The sequence below is a fragment of the Arachis stenosperma genome, chromosome 10 (genome assembly GCF_014773155.1).
Source record: "Arachis stenosperma cultivar V10309 chromosome 10, arast.V10309.gnm1.PFL2, whole genome shotgun sequence".
Taxonomy (NCBI): domain Eukaryota; kingdom Viridiplantae; phylum Streptophyta; class Magnoliopsida; order Fabales; family Fabaceae; genus Arachis; species Arachis stenosperma.
In genome coordinates this window covers 101,397,347-101,412,523 of record NC_080386.1, presented here as the reverse complement: position 1 = coordinate 101,412,523, position 15,177 = coordinate 101,397,347, and the positions used below count along the sequence as shown (strand labels likewise).

Below are 15,177 nucleotides of genomic sequence, written 5' to 3'. Positions count from 1 at the left end.
AACCTTGACTGTGGTATTCCGAGTAGGATCTGGGATGGGAAGACTGTGACGAGCTTCAAACTCGCGAGTGTTGGGCGTAGTGACAGACGTAAAAGGATCAATGGATCCTATTCTGACATGATCGAGAACCGACAGATGATTAGCCGTGCTGTGACAGCGCATTTGGACCATTTTCACGGAGAGGATGGGAAGTAGCCATTGACAACGGTGACACCCTACATACAGCTTGCCATAGAAAGGAGTAAGAATGATTGGATGAAAGCAGTAGGAAAGCAGAGATTCAGAAGGAACACAGTATCTTCATGCACTTATCTGGAATTTCCACCAATGGATTACATAAGTATCTCTATCTCTATTTTATGCTTTATTTATCTTTATACTCGAAAACCATTATAACCATTTGAATCTGCCTGACTGAGATTTACAAGATAACCATAGCTTGCTTCAAGCCGACAATCTCCGTGGGATCGACCCTTACTCACGTAAGCTTTATTATTTGGACGACCCAGTGCACTTGCTGGTTTGTTGTGCGAAGTTGTGAAGAAGAGTGATATTACAATTGTGCGTACCAAGCTGTTGATGCCATTGAGATCACAATTTCGTGCACCAAGTTTTTGGTGCCGTTGCCGGGGATTGTTCGAGTTTGGACAACTGACGGTTCATCTTGTTGCTCAGATTAGGTAATTTTCTTCTTGTTGTAACTTCTATTTTATTTTCAAAAAGTTTTCAAAAATCTTTCAAAAATTTTTCTTCTTTTTTGTTTTTCAAAAAAAAATAATTTTCGAAAAAAAATACAAAAAAACTAATAAAATCAAAAAAATCAAAAATATATTTTTGTGTTTCTTGTTTGAGTCTAGTGTCAATTTTTAAGTTTGGTGTCAATTGCATGTTTTTAAAATTTATGCATTTTTTCGAAAAATTCACGCATGGTTTTCTTCATGATCTTCAAGTTGTTCTTGGTAAGTCTTCTTGTTTGATCTTCATATTTTCTTGTTTTGTGTCTTTTGTTATTTTTCATATGCATTTTTGTATTCATAGTGTCTAAGCATGAAAAATTTCTATGTTTGGTGTCTTGCATGTTTTTCTTTTCTTGAAAATTTTTCAAAAATAAGTCTTGATGTTCATCTTGATCTTCAAAGTGTTCTTAGTGTTCATCTTGATATTCATAGTGTTCTTGCATGCATCATTGGTTTTGATCCAAAATTTTTATGTGTTAAGTTATATTTGTGTTTTTCTCTCTTCTCAATAAAAATTAAAAAATAAAAAAATATCTTTTCCTTATTTTACTCATAAATTTCAAAATCTTTGGGTTGACTTAGTCAAAATTTTATAAAATAAGTTGTTTCTTGTTAGACAAGTCAAGATTTCAATTTTAAAAATCTTATCTTTTCAAAATCTTATTCAAAAATCAAATCTTTTTCATTTTTTTTATTTTCAAAAATTTTTAAATTGATTTTCAAAATCTTTTTCTTATCTTTATTTCATGATTTTCGAAAACTTTACTAACAATTAATGTGATTGATTCAAAAATTTGAAGTTTGTTACTTTCTTGTTAAGAAAGGTTCAATCTTTAAATTCTAGAATCATATCTTTTAATTTCTTGTTAGTCAAGTAATCAATTTTAATTTAAAAAAATCAAATCTTTTTAATTTCCTTTTCAAATCTTTTTCAAAACAAATCTCAATCATATCTTTTCAATCATATCTTTTTTCAAAATCAATTTCAAAAATCTTTTCTAACTCCTTATCTTTTCAAAGTTGATTTTCAAATATTTTTCAACTAACTGATTGACTTTTTGTTTGTTTTACTATTTCTTATCTTTTTCAAAACCACCTAACTACTTTTCTCTCTCATCTTTTGAAAATCACCTTACCCTTTTTCAAAATTCTTTTTAATTAACTAATTGTTTTAAATTCTAATTTTACTTTTATTTCTTCTCTTAATTTTCGAAAATCACTAACCATTTTTCAAAAATAATCTTCGAAAACTCCTCTCTATCACCTCCTTCTATTTATTTATTCATTTACTAACTCTTCTCTTCATCTAAAAATTCGAACCCTCTCTTCTCCTCTGTGTTCGAATTTTTTCTATTCTTTTCTTCTTCTACTCACATAAAGGAATCTCTCTACTGTGGTAAAGAGGATCCCTATTATTATTTTCTATTCCCTTCTTTTTCATATGAGCAGGAGCAAGGACAAGAACATTCTTGTTGAAGCAGATTCTGAACCTGAAAGGACTCTAAATAAGAAACTAAGAGAAGCTAAAAAACAACAATCCAGAGAAAACCTTACAGAAATTTTTGAAAAAGAAGAGGAGATGGCAGCTGAAAATAATAACAACAACAATAATGTAAGGAGGATGCTTGATGATTATACTACACCTACTTCCAATTTTTATGGAAGAAGCATCTCAATCCCTGTCATTGGAGCAAACAATTTTGAGCTAAAGCCTCAACTAGTTGCTCTAATACAAAAGAAATGCAAGTTTCATAGACTTCCATCAGAAGATCCCTATCAGTTTTTAACTGAGTTCTTGCAGATCTGTGATACTGTTAAGACTAATAGAGTAGATCCTGAAGTCTACAGGCTCATGCTTTTCCCTTTTGCTGTAAGAGACAAGGCTAGAACATGGTTGGACTCGCAACCTAAAGATAGCCTGGACTCTTGGGATAAGTTGGTCACGGCCTTCTTGGCCAAGTTCTTTCCTCCACAAAAGCTGAGCAAGCTTAGAGTGGATGTTCAGACCTTCAGGCAAAAAGATGGTGAATCCCTCTATGAAGCTTGGGAAAGATACAAGTAGTTGACCAAAAAGTGTCCTTCTGACATGCTTTCAGAGTGGACCATTTTGGATATATTCTATTATGGTCTATCTGAGTTCTCTAAGATGTCACTGGACTATTCTGCAGGTAGATCCATTCACCTAAAGAAAATGCCTGCAGAAGCTTAAGAACTCATTGACATGGTTGCAAATAACCAATTCATGTACACCTCTGAGAAGAATCCTGTGAGTAATGGGACTCCTCAGACGAAGGGAGTTCTTGAAATTGATGCTCTGAATGCCATATTGGCTCAGAACAAAATGTTGACTCAGCAAGTCAACATGATTTCTCAAAGTCTGAATGGATTGCAAAATGCATCCAACAGTACTAAAGAGGCATCTTCTGAAGAAGAAGCTTATGATCCTGAGAACCCTGCAATGGCAGAGGTGAATTACATGGGTGAAGTCTATGGAAACACCTATAATCTCTCATGGAGAAATCATCCAAATTTCTCATGGAAGGATCAACAAAAGCCCCAACAAGGCTTTAATAATGGTGGAATAAACAGGTTTAGCAATAGCAAGCCTTTTCCATTATCTTCTCAGCAACAGACAGAGAATTCTGAGCAGAGCCCCTCTAGCTTAGCAAACATAGTCTCTAATCTATCTAAGGCCACTTTAATTTTCATGAATGAAACAAGATCCTCCATTAGAAACTTGGAAGCACAAGTGGGTCAGCTGAGTAAGAAAATCACTGAAACTCCTCCTAGTACTCTCTTAAGCAATACAGAAGAGAATCCAAAAAGAGAGTGCAAGGCCATTGATATTATCAAAATGGCCGAATCCAAAGAGAAAGGGGAGGACGTGAATCCCAATGAGAAAGACCTCATGGAACGTCCCCCAGACAGAAAGGAGTTCCCTATTGAGGACCTAAAGGAACCTGAGGCTCATATAGAGACCATAGAGATTCCATTAAACTTCCTTCTGCCATTCATGAGCTCTGAGAACTATTCTTCCTCTGAAGAGGATGAAGATGTAACTGCAGAGCAAGTTGCTCAATATCTAGGAGCCATCATGAAGCTGAATGCCAAGTTGTTTGGTAATAAGACCTGGGAAGGTGAACCTCCCTTGCTCATTAGTGAACTAAATACATGGGTTCAACAAACTTTACCTCAAAAGAAACAAGATCCAGGTAAATTCTTAATACCTTGTACCATAGGCACCATGACCTTTGAGAAGGCTCTGTATGACCTGGGGTCAGGTATAAATCTTATGCCACTCTCTGTAATGGAGAAACTGGAGATCTTTAAGGTACAAGCTGCAAGAATCTCATTAGAGATGGCAGACGAGTCAATAAAATAAGCTTATAGATTGGTAGAGGACGTGTTAGTGAAGGTTAAAGGCCTTTACATCCCTGCTGATTTCATAATCCTAGACACTGGGAAGGATGAGGATGAATCCATCATCCTTGGAAGACCCTTCCTAGCCATAGCAGGAGCTGTGATTGATGTTGACATAGGAGAGCTAGTCCTTCAATTGAATGGGGACTACCTTGTGTTTAAAACTCAAGGATCTTCCTCTGCAACCATGGAGAGGAAGCATGAAAAGCTTCTCTCAATACAGAGTCAAACAAAGTCCCCATAATCAAACTCTAAGTTTGATGTTGGGAGGCCACAACCAAACTCTAAGTTTGGTGTTGAACCCCCATATTCAAACTCTAAGTTTGATGTTGGGAGGTCCCAACAATGCTCTGAACATCTGTGAAGCTCCATGAGAGCTCACTGTCAAGCTATTGACATTAAAGAAGCGCTTATTGGGAGGCAACCCAATTTTTATTTATCTATATTTCTATTGTTCTTTTATGTTTTATTAGGTTTATGATCATATGGAGTCACAAAACAATTGCAAAAATTAAAAACATAATCAAAAACAGCAGAAGAAAAAGCATACCCTGGAGGAAGAGCTGTCTGGCGTTTAAACGCCAGAAACAAGCATCTGTCTAGCGTTTAACGCCGAAAACAAGCACCAAGCTGGCGTTTAACGCCAGAAACAAGCATCAGGCTGGCGTTAAACGCTAGAAACAGGCTACATTTGGGTGTTTAATGCCAGAAACACGCATCAGGCTGGCGTTAAATGCCAAGATTGCATACAGAGGGCATTTTACACGCCTAAAAGGTGTAGGGATGAGAAATCCTTGACACCTCAAGATCTGTGGACCCCACAGGATCCCCACCTACCACACTTCTCTCTTCTTCACACAATCCAATAACACTATACCCTTCACCAATCACCTCAATCTCTCTTTCCCATTTCCCCTTCACCAATCACATCCATCCACTCTTCCCGATAAACCCCTCCTACCTTCAAATTCAAAATCTCTTTCCCATCCAAACCCACCCTAAATGACCGAACCCAAACCCCTCTCCCTCCACTATATAAACCCCTCCATCCTTCTTCATTTTCATACAACACTACCCTCTCTTCTCCCCCTTGGCCGAAACCTACACCTCTCTCCCTCTCCTCCATCTCTTCTTCTTCTTCTTCTATTCTTTCTTCTTTTGCTCGAGGGCGAGCAACATTCTAAGTTTGGTGTGGTAAAAGCATAGCTTTTTTGTTTTTCCATAACCATTGATGGTACCTAAGGCCAGAGAAACCTCAAAAAAGAGGAAATTGAAGGCAATTGCTTTCACCTCTGAGTCATGAAAGATGGAGAGATTCATCGCAAAAGCCCATCAAGACCACTTCTATGAAGTTGTGGCCAAGAAAAAGGTGATCCCTGAGGTCCCTTTTAAGCTCAAAAAGGGCGAATATCCGGAGATCCGACAAGAGATTAGAAGAAGAGGATGGGAAGTTCTCTCCAATCCCATTCAACAAGTCGGAATCTTAATGTTTCAAGAGTTCTATGCAAACGCATGGATCACAAGGAACCATGATCAAAGCATGAACCCAAACCCAAAGAATTGGCTTACAATGGTTCGGGGGAAATGCTTAGATTTCAGTCCAGAGAACGTAAGGTTGGCGTTCAACTTGCCTATGATGTAAGAAGACGCACGCCCCTACACTAGAAGGGTCAATTTTGATCAAAGGTTGGACCAAGTCCTCATGGACATATGTGTGGAAGGAGCTCAATGGAAAAGAGACTCAAAAGGCAAGCCGGTTCAATTGAGAAGACTGGATCTTAAGCCTGTGGCTAGAGGATGGTTAGAGTTCATCCAACGCTTCATCATCCCCACTAGCAACCGATCCGAAGTAACTGTGGATCGGGCCATCATGATCCATAGCATCATGATTGGAGAGGAAGTAGAAGTTCATAAAGTCATCTCTCTAGAACTCTACAAAGTAGCCGAAAAGCCCTCCACCTTGGCAAGGCTAGCTTTTCCTCATCTCATTTGTCATCTATGCAACTTAGGTAGAGTTGTCATAGAAAGAGACATCCTCATTGAAGAGGACAAGCCCATCACTAAGAAGAGGATGGAGTAAACAAGAGAGCCCATTCATGGATCTCAAGAGACGCATGAGGAAGCTCATCATCAAGAAATTCCTGAGATGCCTGACAAACCCCGTTTTGACGGTTTATCTTGTATTGATTTTAAGAGATTTTATCACCTTTTACCCACATTTATTCAATGAAATAGCATGGTTTTGTGATTGTCTCCTTATTTGTGCTTAGATGTGAAAACATGCTTTTTAGGGCTTTAATTTGATGATTTTAATCTCCCTTTGATTCCACTAGATGCCTTGATATGTTTGCTAGTGATTTCAGATTGAAAAGGCTAGGAATGGATCAAAGGAGTGAAAAGGAAAGCATGCAAAGTGGAGAAATCATGAAAAGTCAAAGAAGTTGAAATCGCCCATGGACGCGCGCGCACCTGGCGCTTGCGCGCACCTGCGAATCACTCCATGGACGCATACGCGTGCTGTGCGCGTACGCGTCGGTGTTGGTTTATGATTTTTTAATGAAAACGTGGCCAACGAATTCTGAAGGGTTGTGGGGCCCAATCCCAACCAACTTTGGCGCCAAAGATGCTATTTAAAGCCAAGGATTGAAGAGAAAAGGGGATTCCAACTCATTAATTCATTACACACTCATTAGGATTAGTTTAGAAGTAGTTTCTAGAGAGAGAAGCTCTCACTTCTCTCTAGAATTAGGATTAGGATTAGGATTAGTTTCTAGATCTAGGTTTTAATCTTTGCTTTCTTCTACTTCTACATTTCAATTCTTTGTTGTTAGATTCATCTTCTTCTACTTTTTTTGTTGTAATTTCCTTTATGTTGTTCTTATATTTTGTTGTAGATCTAGTATTGTTCCTTCTACATTCTTCCAATTCAATAAGAGGTAATTCATACTAAATGTGTCTTCTTTGCTTTTCTATTGTTAATCTCTTGTTTTTGTAGTTGTAGATTCCTTTAATTCTTGCATTTAATAATGATTACTTCTATTGCACTTTATGTGTTTGTTGAAATGTCTCTTTTAGTTTTAGTGTAGATTTTGTTCCTCTTGGCCTAGGTAGAGTAATTAGTGACACTTGAGTTATCTAATTCCTTTGTTGATTGATAATTGGAGAGATTGCTAATTGGTTTGGAGTGCACTAAAGCTAGTCTTTCCTTGGGAGTTGGCTAGGACTTGTGGCTCAAGTCAATTCATCCACTTGACTTTCCTTTATTTAGTAAGGGTTAACTAAGTGGTAGCAATGAACAATTCTCATCACAATTGAGAAGGATAACTAGGATAGGACTTCTAATTTTCATACCTTGCCAAGAGCCTTTTATAGTTGTTAGTTTATTTTCATTGCCATTTACTTTTCATGCTTCTTATCCAAAACCCCAAAACACATTTCTAACCAATAATAAGGCACTTTATTGTAATTCCTAGGGAGAACGACCCGAGGTTTGAATACTTCGGTTTATAAAATTAGGGGGTTTGTTACTTGTGACAAACAATCTTTTGTATGAAAGGATTTTTGATTGGTTTGGAAACTATACTTGCAACGAGAATTCATTTGTGAAATTCTATACCGTCAAAAATCCAATCATCAAAATGGCGCCGTTGCCGGGGAATTGCAATGGTGTGATGTTATTGGTTATTGTATATTTGTGAATATTGTGAATAGCTTGCTTTTTAGATTGCTTGTTAGTTTTTGCTAGTCTTAGTATTTTGTTTCATTATTTCTTATTAGTTTTTTTGTTTCTTATTTTCTCTTGCTACCATGAATTCTCATTTTGGCTATGAGTGTGATTACAATTATGTTGTAGGTGATGAGAGCTACAATGAGGATGTGTATCAAGAATGGGATAACCAGAGGTGGGAGGAGCCATATGCTTATGATCAATTCGCATGGCAACAACCTCCACCAATGCACTATGAAGAAGAGCCATTCTATGATGCATATCAATCCAATGGCTATGGTGAATCTCCTTGTGACTTTCAAGAACCACCACCATATGCCTATGATCCATATCCCCAACATAGCCCCCAACCACACTCACAAGCCTCTTTTCACCAACCACCTTCATATGACCCTAACCCATATCCATCCTACCAACAACCATATGAGCCATATGAACCACACATAGAGCCACCACCATCCCAACATCACCACTTTCAAGAGCCACCCCTTCCATATTATTACCAAGGTGAACCACCTCCAATATATGAAAATTTTCAACCACAAGATGAATACTACTTTCCACCACAACCTCCCATGGAAGAATACTCATATCCATTGATCCAAGAGCCACATGACCCTAATCATATTATCCAAGAGGAACAAGAGTCAAGGGATCATCTCAAGGAAGCATTGGATCAATTTCAAGCAACCATGGAGTGTGTTGTGCAACAAGTGGAAAGAATGGAAAATATTGAACCACTACAATTCTACCAAGAACAATCACCTTCCCATTATGAACCCTTCCCCCAAAATGATGAACCCTCAAGGGATGCATTTTCCTACAAATAACTATTGGGAACAACTCAACACTTCTCTAGAAGGATTGATTCATAACATGAACCAATTAAGGGTAGAACACCAAGAGCACTCCATCATTCTCAATGAGATTAGAGAATATCAAAGAGCTATGAGGGAGGAGCAACAAAGGTAAGGAAGAGACATAGAAGAGCTCAAGAACACCATTGGTCCTTCAAGAAGAAGGCGCCACCATCACTAAGTTGGACTCATTCCTTAACTTCCTTCTTCTTATCTCTCTGTTTTTCAGTTTTATGCTATATGTTTGTCTATGTTTTGAGTCTTTACTACATGATCATTAGTATTTAGTAACTATGTCTTAAGGTTATTGGTGCACGAAATTGTGATCACTACTTTTCACAACTCAAATAATCCCCGGTAATGAATCCAAAAACTTGGTGCTCAATACCATGGCATAAACACAACTTCGCACAACTAACCAGCAAGTGCACTGGGTTGTCCAAGTAATAAACCTTACGCGAGTAAGGGTCGATCCCACGGAGATTGTTGGTATGAAGCAAGCTATGGTCACCTTGTAAATCTTAGTCAGGCAGATTCAAATGGTTATGGATGATATATGAATAAAACATAGAATAAAGATAGAGATACTTATGTAATTCATTGGTGAGAATTTCAGATAAGCGTATGGAGATGCTTTGTCCCTTCCGTCTCTCTGCTTTCCTACTGTCTTCATCCAATCCTTCTTACTCCTTTCCATGGCAAGCTGTATGTTGCGCATCACCGTTGTCAGTGGCTACAGTCCCGTCCTCTCAGTGAAAATGTTCAACGCACCCTGTCACGGCACGGCTAATCATCTGTCGGTTCTCAATTAGGTTGGAATAGAATCCATTGATTCTTTTGCGTCTGTCACTAACGCCCAGCCTTCAGGAATTTAAAGCTCGTCACAGTCATTCAATCATTGAATCCTACTCAGAATACCACAGACAAGGTTTAGACCTTCCAGATTCTCTTGAATGCCGCCATCAATTCTAGCTTATACCACGAAGATTCCGATTAAGGAATCCAAGAGATAAACATTCAAGCCTTGTTTGCTTGTAGAACGGGAGTGGTTGTCAGGCACGCGTTCATAAGTGAGAATGATGATGAGCGTCACATAATCATCACATTCATCAAGTTCTTGAGTGCGAATGAATATCTTGGAATAAGAACAAGCTGAATTGAATAGAAAAACAATAGTAATTGCATTAATACTCGAGGTACAGCAGAGCTCCACACCTTAATCTATGGTGTGTAGAAACTCCACCCGTTGAAAATACATAAGAACAAGGTCTAGGCATGGCCGAATGGCCAGCCTCCCAATACATGATCAAAAGACTCAAAATGATCAAGGATCCAAGGATTCAAAGATCTAAAGATGATCTCAGATCCCAAGATGATCCTAAGATCGAAAATGATCCGAAGATGAAAAATACAATAGTAAAAGGTCCTATTTATAGGGAACTAGTAGCTTAAGAATTACAAAGATGAGTAAAAGACATAAAAATCCACTTCCGGGCCCACTTGGTGTGTGCTTGGGCTGAGCATTGAAGCATTTTCGTGTAGAGACTCTTCTTGGAGTTAAACGCCAGCTTTTGTACCAGTTTGGGCGTTTAACTCCCATTCTTGTGCCAGTTCCGGCGTTAAACGCCGGGCAGTTTTGAGCTGATTTGGAACGCCGGTTTGGGCCATCAAATCTCGAGCAAAGTATGGACTATTATACATTGCTGGAAAGCCCAGGATGTCTACTTTCCAACGCCGTTGAGAGCGCGCTAATTGGGCTCTGTAGCTTCAAAAAATCCACTTCGAGTGCAGGGAGGTCAGAATCCAACAGCATCTGCAGTCCTTTTAGTCTCTGAATCAGATTTTTGCTCAGATCCCTCAATTTCAGCCAAAAAATACCTGAAATCACAGAAAAACACACAAACTCATAGTAAAGTCCAGAAAAGTGAATTTTAACTAAAAACTAATAAAAAATATACTAAAAACTAACTAAATCTACTAAAAACATACTAAAAACAATGCCAAAAAGCGTACAAATTATCCGCTCATCACAACACCAAACTTAAATTGTTGCTTGTCCCCAAGCAACTGAAAATCAAATAAGATAAAAAGAAGAGAATATGCAATGAACTCCAAAAATATCTATGAAGACCAGTGTTAATTTAGATGCGCGGGGCTTTAGCTTTTTGTCTCTGAACAGTTTTGGCATCTCACTTTATCCTTTGAAATTCAGAATGATTGGCTTCTTTAGGAACTCAGAATCCAGATAGTGTTATTGATTCTCCTAGTTAAGTATGATGATTCTTCTCTTTTTCAATTTAGAACATTTTTCATTTAAGAAAGGTGATGGATTCATAGGACATTCATAACTTTAAGGCATAGACACTAAGACACTAATGATCACAAGACACAAACATGGATAAACATAAGCATGAAAATTCGAAAAACAGGAAAATAAAGAACAAGGAGATTAAAGAACGGGTCCACCTTAGTGATGGCGGCTTGTTCTTCGTCTTGAAGATCTTATGGAGTGCTTGAGCTCCTCAATGTCTCTTCCTTGCCTTTGTTGCTCCTCTCTCATGATTCTTTGATCTTCTCTAATTTCATGGAGGAGGATGGAATGTTCTTGGTGCTCCACCCTTAGTTGTCCCATGTTGGAACTCAATTCTCCTAGGGAGGTGTTGATTTTCTCCCAATAGTTTTGTGGAGGAAAGTGCATCCCTTGAGGTATCCCAGGGACTTCATGATGAGTGGGGTCTCTTGTTTGCTCCATCCTTTTCTTAGTGATGGGCTTGTCCTCATCAATGAGGATGTCTCCTTCTATGTCAACTCCAACTGAATAACAGAGGTGACAAATGAGATGAGGAAAGGCTAACCTTGCCAAGGTAGAGGGCTTGTCCGCCACCTTATAGAGTTCTTGGGCTATAACCTCATGAACTTCCATTTCCTCTCCAATCATGATACTATGAATCATGATGGCCCGGTCTAGAGTAACTTCGGATCGGTTGCTAATGGGAATGATTGAGTATTGGATAAACTCCAACCATCCCCTAGCTACGGGCTTGAGGTCATGCCTTCTCAGTTGAACCGGCTTCCCTCTTGAATCTCTCTTCCATTGAGCGCCCTCTTCACAAATGTCTATGAGGACTTGGTCCAACCTTTGATCAAAGTTGACCCTTCTTGATATTGAAAGGGACCTCGGGGATCACCTTCTTCTTGGCCACAACTTCATAGAAGTGGTCTTGAGATGAATCTCTCCATCTCCCATGACTCAGAGGTGGAAGCTTTTGCCTTCCCTTTCCTCTTTCTAGAGGTTTCTTCGGCCTTGGATGCCGTAAATGGTTATGGAAAAACAAAAAGCAATGTTTTTACCACACCAAACTTAAAAGGTTTGCTCGTCCTCGAGCAAAAGAAGAAAGAAGAGAGTAGAAGAAGAAGAAATAGAGGAGATGGAGATGGCGTATGGTTCGGCCAAAGGGGGAGAAGTAGTGTTTAGGTTGTGTGAAAATGAAGGAGTGAAGATGGGTTTATATAGGGGTGGAGAGAGGGGTAGGGTTCGGTTATGGGAGGGTGGGTTTGGGAGGGAAAGTGGTTTGAATTTGAATAGTGAGGTAGGTGGGGTTTTATGAAGGATGGATGTGAGTGGTGAAGAGAAAGATGGGATTTGATAGGTGAGGGGTTTTTTTTGGGGAAGAGTGGTAGAGGTGATTGGTGAATGAGTGAAGAAGAAGAAAGAGGGTGGTAGGGTAGGTGGGGATCCTGTGGGGTCCACAGATCCTGAGGTGTCAAGGAAAATTCAACCCTGCACCTAGTGGCGTGCAAAAATGCACCCTTTGCCAATTCTGGCGTTAAACGCCGGGCTGGTGCCCATTTTTGGCGTTTAACGCCAACTTCTTGCCCTTTCCTGGCGTTTAACGCCAGTCTGGTGCCCCTTTCTGGCGTTAAACGCCCAGAATGGTGCCAGACTGGGCGTTAAACGCCCATTTGCTAGCTTCACTGGCGTTTAAACGCCAGCAAGTTCTCCTCCAGGGTGTGCTATTTTTCTTTCTGTTTTTCATTCTGTTTTTGCTTTTTCAATTGATTTTGTGACTTCCCATGATCATCAACCGACAGAAAACATAAAATAACAAAGGAAAATAGATTAAATATAACATTGGGTTGCCTCCCAACAAGCGCTTCTTTAATGTCAGTAGCTTGACAGAGGGCTCTCATGGAGCCTCACAAATGCTCAGAGCAATGTTGGGACCTCCCAACACCAAACTTAGAGTTTGAATGTGGGGGTTCAACACCAAACTTAGAATTTGGTTGTGGCCTCCCAACACCAAACTTAGAGTTTGACTTTGGGGGCTCTGTTTGACTCTGTTTTGAGAGAAGCTCTTCATGCTTCCTCTCCATGGTGACAGAGGGATATCCTTGAGCCTTAAACACAAAGGATTCTTCATTCACTTGAATGATCAATTCTCCTCTGTCCACATCAATCACAGCCTTTGCTGTGGCTAGGAAGGGTCTGCCAAGGATGATAGATTCATCCATGCACTTCCCAGTCTCTAGGATTATAAAATCAGCAGGGATGTAATGGTCTTCAATCTTTACCAAAACATCCTCTACAAGTCCATAAGCTTGTTTTCTTGAATTGTCTGCCATCTCTAGTGAGATTTTTGCAGCTTGCACCTCAAAGATCCCTAGCTTCTCCATTACAGAGAGAGGCATGAGGTTTACACTTGACCCTAAGTCACACAGAGCCTTCTTAAAGGTCATGGTGCCTATGTTACAAGGTATTGAAAACTTCCCAGGATCTTGTCTCTTTTGAGGTAATTTCTGCCTAGACAAGTCATCCAGTTCTTTGGTGAGCAAAGGAGGTTCATTCTCCCAAGTCTCATTACCAAATAACTTGTCATTTAGCTTCATGATTGCTCCAAGATATTTAGCAACTTGCTCTTCAGTGACATACTCATCCTCTTCAGAGGAAGAATACTCATTAGAGCTCATGAATGGCAGAAGTAAATTCAATGGAATCTCTATGGTCTCATTTTGAGCCTCAGATTCCCATGGTTCCTCCTTGGGGAACTCATTGGAGGCCAGTGGACGTCCATTGAGGTCTTCCTCAGTGGCGTTCACTGCCTCTTCCTCCTCTCCAAATTCGGCCATGTTGATGGCCTTGCACTCTCCTTTTGGATTTTCTTCTGTATTGCTTGGAAGAGTGCTAGGAGGGAGTTCAGTAACTTTCTTACTCAGCTGACCCACTTGTGCCTCCAAATTCCTAATGGAGGACCTTGTTTCAGTCATGAAACTTTGAGTGGTTTTGATTAGATCAGAGACCATGGTTGCTAAGTCAGAGTTGTTCTGCTTAAGATTCTCTGTCTGTTGCTGAGAAGATAATGGAAAAGGCTTGCCATTGCTAAACCTGTTTCTTCCACCTTATTGTTGTTGAAACCTTGTTGAGGTCTGTTGATCCTTCCATAAGAAATTTGGATGATTTCTCCATGAAGAATTATAGGTGTTTCCATAGGATTCTTCCATGTAATTCACCTCTTCCATTGAAGGGTTCTCAGGATCATAAGCTTCTTCTTCAGATGAAGCATCCTTAGTACTGCCTGGTGCATTTTGCATTCCAGACAGACTTTGAGAAATCAAATTGACTTGCTGAGTCAATATTTTGTTCTGAGCCAATATGGCATTCAGAGTATCAATCTCAAGAACTCCTTTCTTCTGATTTGTCCCATTGTTCACAGGATTCCTTTCAGAAGTGTACATGAACTGGTTATTTGCAACCATTTCAATTAGTTCTTGAGCTTCTGCAGGCGTCTTCTTCAGATGAAGAGATCCTCCAGTAGAGCTATCCAATGACATCTTGGACAGTTCAGACAGACCATCATAGAAAATACCTATGATGCTCCATTCAGAAATCATGTCAGAAGGACATTTTCTGATCAATTGTTTGTATCTTTCCCAAGCTTCATAGAGGGATTCACCTTCCTTCTGTCTGAAGGTTTGGACTTCCACTCTAAGCTTACTCAATTTTTGAGGTGGAAAGAACTTTGCCAAGAAGGCATTGACTAGCTTTTCCCAAGAGTTCAGGCTTTTTTTAGGTTGTGAGTCCAACCATATCCTAGCTCTGTCTCTTATAGCAAAAGGGAATAGCATAAGTCTGTAGACCTCAGGGTCAACCCCATTAGTCTTGACAGTGTCACAGATTTGCAAGAATTCAGCTAAAAACTGATGAGGGTCTTCCAATGGAAGTCTATGGAACTTGCAATTCTGTTGCATTAGAGAAACTAATTGAGGCTTAAGCTCAAAGTTGTTTGCTCCAATGGCAGGGATAGAGATGCTTCTCCCATAGAAGTCGGGAGTAGGTGCAGTAAAGTCACCCAGCACCTTCCTTGCATTGTTGGCATTGTTGTTGTTTTCGGCTGCCATGGGTTCTTCTTCTTTGAAGATTTCTGTTAGGTCCTCTACA

At 39.5% G+C, this 15,177-nt stretch overlaps 2 non-coding genes across 2 annotated transcripts; one reads left to right on the top strand and one right to left on the bottom strand.

Moving 5' to 3' along the window:
• Nucleotides 1-2,721: 2,721 nt before the first annotated feature.
• LOC130959791 (small nucleolar RNA R71) lies at nucleotides 2,722-2,829 on the bottom strand. Its single transcript, XR_009078857.1, has one exon. It is a non-coding gene; the product is annotated as a small nucleolar RNA R71 (small nucleolar RNA).
• Nucleotides 2,830-14,623: 11,794 nt separating this feature from the next.
• LOC130958332 (small nucleolar RNA R71) lies at nucleotides 14,624-14,732 on the top strand. The gene has a single exon (XR_009077460.1). It is a non-coding gene; the product is annotated as a small nucleolar RNA R71 (small nucleolar RNA).
• The last annotated feature ends 445 nt before the right edge of the window (nucleotides 14,733-15,177 follow it).